Below are 6,758 nucleotides of genomic sequence, written 5' to 3'. Positions count from 1 at the left end.
AAGATTGGAGGAGAGCTCCACCTTGAGCTGGGGCCTGCAAGGAGCAGAGCCAGCCTTGGCATTCCCCACCCCCCATGGCCTCATGGGAGAACCTGAGTCTCTTCAGTCTCCTGAGGAGCTTTTCCTAAGGTTGAAAAGGGGACTGGGGGCAAAGGTAAAACTTCCCTCCCCTCTGTTGGAAGGAGGACATGTCTTGGCTGTCTTCTCACTCGCCTGATCTTTCCATCTGAATTCCTTTCCATCTGAATTCATCCTCCTCAAGATCCTCTGGTTCAGCCTTTTCTTTCAGAGATAGGCATGGAGGCCAGATGGAACGCTTACATGATGCTAGTTCCTGAGCACATGGCAATACTGGCAGGGGCATCAGCTACTCTGGCTACAGATAAGTTCAATGCCAGGTAGGGTGTACCTGGGGAAGAGGATGGACACCCACCCTTGTCAGGTGGAGGGAATAGGGAAAGCAACGGGGGGGGGGGGGGGGGGCTGAACTGACTCTTCAGGGTGCAAGCCATCCTTTTCTGCCATGGGGGTAGCCTGTGGGCACTGGAGCGGCAGTTCAACTGAATTCAATAAGCTAAGTGAGCGGGCTCCTGGCCTAAGACTGGTTACTGTGCTGGCCCTGGGTGATGATAGTGATACACCCTGGTCTCAGGACATGGATGTAGTGGGAGCGTTGGGGCACAGATCAAAAGCACAAGATTCGAGCCAGTCAGAGAAAAGAGACTGAACTCAGACCTCATTAGGTGCCCCCAATGATCCGACCTGGAGTTAACAGCAAGAAAGACAGGTCTAGAATGCCACTACCATGAGGTTAGAGTTGAGGGAGGAGGGCCTGTGCTCAGCCGGGGATGGCGTGGGGTGCCCAAAGTGTGCAGGGCCCTGCCACTTCCAGAAAACAAACTAGGGTTTGTGGGTAAAAACAGAAGAGTGATGACAAAAATTTTGACTGGGCTGTGACCTTAGAGGGTGGAAGGTCACACAAGAGGGAGAAGGATCCGTGGTATGCCAAGTGGATGATGAATGAGGCTCCTTTGCAGAAGAGGAGGCTGGGCTGCCAGGATAGGGTCAGGAAAAGGAGCCCCCAGCCCCAAACCTGCTCAGTGCCTAAGCCTCTGCCTCCATCGCCGACCTAGACCAGCTTCAAAGCAACCCGTAGGTTCTCCAGATGTTCATGCTTGTCCCAGGACCCCTCAGACCTTGCAAGGATGCTTCCTTAGCTGTTCCCTCTCCACACACCCACATCCCAGCCATTAATAGTAGTAGCCGTCGTCTTCATCTTCTACCTCCAGGTTTTGACCCAGGCTGGTTGTACCCTCTACCTGTGAGGGCCTCCCTTCTCATCTCTATTGTGGTTTGTTTTGTTTTGTTTTTGCTTTTTTTGGAGGGCAACTGGGGTGAAGTGACTTGCCCAATGTCATGCGGCTAGTTTTTGTGTTGTGTCTGAGGCCAGATTTGAATTCTGGTCCTGACTCCAGAGCCTGTGTTCTATTCACTGCGCCTAGCCATCCCCCATTCTCATCTCTACCACACAAAACCCCCAACTTTCAAGGGTTAGCCTGGGCTCTACCCCCTAGAAAAGACCTTTCCTGATCCCTCCCCTCCCGTGAAGCCCCCCACCCTGTTATCCATGGTCACTCTCCTAATAGGACTTGGCATTTCCCTGGATGTATCCAGTACACATCTTCCAAGGAAAATGTAACCTCCCCAATGTCCTATTTTTTTTCTATTTTTCTTTTGACATTGTGTCCCCTAGAGCTTAGCAGAGTGACTTCAGTGTACAATAGACCCTTTAATAAATGCTTGCTGAATTTAACAGCCCTCAGGGACCTTCCGTGGAGTGTAACTAGTCACAAGTAAAAGCTCTATACTCAGGGAGGGAAAAAGCGAGTGAAGCCTTGGAAGAAAAGTATGAGATTGTACGAGATGGGAGTGGGGGTGTGGAGCATCGACACAAGTATGGGGTGCAGAGTGCAGGAGAATGTTCCCCTTGGGGACCAGCTGGTGGCCCAGTTTGGCAGGAACAGGGGATGTGGCATGGAGTCAGAGAGCTTCTATTATAGGGAGGCAGCCCATTCCACCCAGACACAGCCCTAGCCTCCATGTCTCCCCAAGACTGCCCTCATGGCTGCATAGGCATGGAGACACCCTCCCCAGTCTTCTCTTTAGTCAACTGGACATCTGTTCTCCTTCCCCCTCCAGCAACCAATAACCTCTTGACTTGGCTCATGAGGGTTTTATTCATGAAAAAGGAAAGAAATCGATGGGAGGAACTGAGTTCGAGGTAGAAATGATGGGAACTCTGCAAGGAAGTGACATCTGTCTCAGGTTCTGGGGTAAAGAAAGCCAGACGATGCACTCTGGACTTTGTTAACAAGACACGCAGAGGATGGAGGGAGACTAGGTCAGGTAACAGGCTAAGCCCAAGAACAGTGCCAAGAGTGTCCAGAATACCTGGTGCTTCACAAGTCCTCAGCAGACACGAATCAAGTGGAAAGCTGCAAAGAAAAGGAAGGATCAGGAAAGGATTTTGTTTTTTCAGAGACCATCATGGAATAAAGAAAAGACTCAGAAAACAAGGCTTTCCTTGGCCCTTGTCTGGGGTCAAGGGACTGCAGATAGACCTCGAAGGTTTGTAGAAGGCAAACTCCTACTTGGAGTCTGTTTTTCTGCCAAGGAGGACGTCTTTGGATGGGTAAAGGACAGAACCAAAAATGGATGATAGGAAGTTGAGGCCCAGTGTAAACAGGAGGGAGCAGGAAGGCTAACAATCCTGGGAGATGGGAAGATTCCCACGGATGTAATTAATGAGCCATTCATTGCCCACAAAGTATTCTGGAAAATTGAAGAGGGATCCTAGGATGAAGTGACTTGGTCAGGGAGACTCGGCTAGGAAGGGTCAGGAACCTGTCACATTTTCCTAACTCACAGCCCAAGGCTATCCATACACCAGGCTTTGGTGTGGTAGTGTAGCTAAGAACGCTCAGTTTTAAAAATATTTTCAGTTTTCAGCATTCACTTACGTAAGAATTGCTTTTTTTGGAGGGCAGTTGGGGGTGACTTGCCCCTAGTAAGTGTGTTTCAAGTAAGTGTTTCAAGGGACTGAGTCTGGATTTGAACTCAGGTCCTCCTGACTCCAGGCCTGGTGCTCTATTCACTATGCCACCTAGCCGCCCCAAGATTTCGAGTTTTACATTTTCTCCCCGCTCCCTGAGACTGTGCAATCTGATAGGCTCTGCATATACATTCATATTAAACATTTTCACATTAGTCAAGTAAAGAAGATTTAGAACTGATGGGAGGAACCAGGAGAAAGAAGAAACAAAACAAACAAAAAAATAGTTTTGTTTCCATCTGCATTCAGACTTCATAGTTCTTTCTCTGGATGTGGACAGCATGTTTTTGGAGTTATCTTGCATCCTTGCATTGCTGAGAAGAGCTATATAAGAGGAAAGTAAGAACACTAAGTTTAAAGAAAAGCAGTGCCTTGGCGTTAGGGAGGGGATGATCCCACAACACAGCCCCTGTCAACCCATCACATCTGAAGAACTGGGTTCAGGTCTTCATGGGCATTTAGGGTTAGGAATTGGAGGTCCACAGAAGGTGAAGCTAGGGCCTTGAGTCTGTTGTAAAAGACCTGATTAACTGAAGTGGGCATGGTCAGTCTGGAGAAAAAAGGTTCAGGATGGTCCTGAAGCAGAGAGGCCAGAGCTGGGAGCTATAGTGGGTGAGATGCACTGAGGAGCAGCTCCCCAGTGGCAGCAGTGGCCTTGGGAAGAATGCCTCCTCTGCCGATGTTGGCCGAGGATTCTGGGTCTGGCTCAGATTGGTTTTGATGGCCCTGGTGCTCTTAGCGGTCTTAGCTGGCAGAGTGTACAGAAAGAGCATTGGGTGAGATCAGCAAGTACTTGGTTTTTGTTCAGTTTCAGTTGTGTCCAACTCTCTTTGTGACACCGTTTGGGGTTTTCTTGGCAGAGTGGTTTGCCATTTCCTTTTCCAACTCTTTTTACAGATGGAGAAACTGAGGCAATTGGTGAAGTGACTTGCCCAGGGTCACACAACTAGTAAGTGTCTAAGGCCAGACCCGGCACTCTTCACTGTGTCACCTATCTGTCCCCTGGGGTCAGCAAGACCCGAGCTCAAATCCTGACCTTGGACGCTCCCTCTGTGACCCTGGACAGATCACCCCTATCTACCTCAGTTTCCTCACCTGTAAAGTGGGGGTAATAATAGGGCCTGCCTCACAGGGTTATGAGGACTAAGTGAGATATCTCCACAGTGCCTGGCACATGATAAATGCTTCTTCTCTTCCTCTTCCCCTTCCAGCTTAGAGATTCAGGAATTCCCAAGAGAATGTTGGTTTCTTGAAGGCATTTGCCATTCATTTTGTTTCTGCATTCCCTACACACATAGTAATGCTTAATAAATGTTTATTCAGTTGTGTTAGTTTAGATTCCAGGCAAGTGGTGAATGGGGGTCTGAGGGAGGCCCAGAACCTGGTCTGTGAAGAAAAGGAAGTGTTTCCAGAGGCATTTTGGAAAGAGTTGATACTAGTGATTGAACTTAATGGAAGGGGCTTTAGTGGGCATGAAGCATGGCCTTTGGGGTTCATTGAAGCTGAAGTCTCACTGATTATGGCCCAGTCAGGACTCTGAGGGGCCAGCATACTTCTCCATTTGGAGAGCACTAGGGTTCCAGTTCTGGCCCTGTGGCTTCCCATACTAGGGCATTAGCTTGGTTTTACTCTTTCCTGGGTCTCAACTTCCCCCCTTGTCCCTTCCAGTTGGCAGAAACCAGGGGGTAGGAAAGGTACAGAGGAGGGGGAGGGACTGACAGGGAATAGCACTGGATAGTGAGCTCCCTCTGTCCCTCCAAGGAGGCCAGAGTCTATTTGGGCAGGTTCCCAGAACCCTTTGGAGGAGTGTTTCTAAGAAAGTGCAAATAAACTCGTCCACACCTGGGGGCAGCTGGCTGAGGTCAGGTTTAGGAAGTGGGGGAAGGGCACAGGCAGAGAGAGAGGGGAGGTGAGCGGAGCTATTCCTGGAGCTGATCTAAGTAGATCCCAGGGAGGTGGGCTGCCTTGCCTGGACTTCGGGCACTCCTTACCATCTGTTGGACCCTGGGACAGACCTTTCTTTCCTCTGGGTCTGAGTTTCCTCTTTAAAATGAGGGCATTGGACCACTAGCCTCTGAGATCCCTCCCTGCTTATGGAAGCTCACTTCCCTGAGAAAGGTAATCTGGTCCTATGCCTGGGTCACAGGTCACAGAAGTGTGGATTTGGTGGCCACTTATAGACCATCTGGTCCAACTCTTTATTTTGTAGAGGGAGGGGGAATGGCCTTCCCTGGCTGGGGTCTCAGTTTTCTAAGCGCCTTTGGGAAGCACTGGCAATGTTGGGGCTTGAAGCCTGGTCCTAGACCCCTGGGAAGACAGGAAACTGTACAGTGAGGTAGGGGGAGGGGAGCAGGGCACTGCTAGGGACTCTGCCTCAATGCCCCCCTTTGTGTGGGGGCTGGGAGGGGCTGCGGTTACCTGACCCGCCCAGCCCAGGGCTGGGCCTCAATGCAACCTTTCAGTGCCCACCTCCCCCGAAAAGAGAGGAGGGGCTGCCCAGACCACTTGGGGCCTATCCCCTCCCCTTGCCAGTCTGCCGATCAAGGCTCACAGAGCAGAAAGGGGGAGGATCCTTGCTGAGCCAGGACTGGCGAGGGAGAGGTAAGACATACTGGGGGTCCTGCCTGTTGCCCCTGCTCCCGCAGCTCAGCCCACCCCCAAAGCCCATCAGGGTGGGCTGTTCCGAGCCAGGTCAAACTGCCTGTGGGACTTCTGTCCGACTGGGGCCAGACAGATGGGTACCACTGTTCCCTTCTCCTTCTCTGGGCCCTTGGGGCTCTGCAGGGCAGAGGTTAGCATCGTCCCCTGCAAGGCTTGAATTCACCTTCTCTCTCTTCACCTCTTCCATCTCATCCCCCCAGGAAGGGGCTGGGGTCAGCATCCTATGGAGGTGGCTGACCAGCTGCCTGCTGGCCATGTGTCCTTGAGCAAATCTCTGAGCCTGTTTTTGCCTCTAAAATAAGGATCATCATTCCTGGGCTTCCCTGAGTTGGTATTACTTGTGTGTATGTATGTACTTATATACATATGTGTATGTACATACACATATGTATATATCACATACACGTGTGTATATACAATTATTTCATATATAATTACATAATCATAATTCCTGGACTGGACTGGGAAATGGGTAGGGGGAGGAAGTATCTTATAGCCTCATCTTGTTCTAGGAAAGAGCTGAGCATGGCAGGAGAATTCTGGTCCCTGAGGCCAAGTGGGTTGGGGGTGGGGCTAGTGACCTGACACTCCTTTGTGGAACCATGGGGAGACTGGAGGCTTAGAGCTGGGAGCCTGGGTGTGGGTGAGGGAAGGGGGTGGGATGGAGAAGACCCAGATGGGAGGCAGGTACTGACTGCACTTCGGGGAGAGGAAGGCCAGCAGTGTGACCTAGAAAGAGGCTAAGAGGAGGGCAGAAGTTGAACAAGGTGTAAGAGAGAGGATGTGGTAAACCTCCTGGGGCTTCCTTTACTTAGAGGCCCTCCCCAGGCTTCCCCAGACTCTGGGCTGAGAGCAGAGGAGGCCAGGAGGCTGAGCCAGGATGGTAGCCCCACTTTACCCCCTGGGAACCTGCAGACTATGGAATCCTGGAAAGAGAAGAGGAAAAAGCAGGCTGGGAACTTTGATCTGTTTGCTGGCCCTGGGG

The sequence above is a fragment of the Petaurus breviceps genome, unplaced genomic scaffold, assembly GCF_028583685.1.
Source record: "Petaurus breviceps papuanus isolate PSGF00001 unplaced genomic scaffold, PetGlider_PUasm1.0 208, whole genome shotgun sequence".
NCBI lineage: Eukaryota > Metazoa > Chordata > Mammalia > Diprotodontia > Petauridae > Petaurus > Petaurus breviceps.
Note: the sequence above shows the minus strand (reverse complement) of the source record.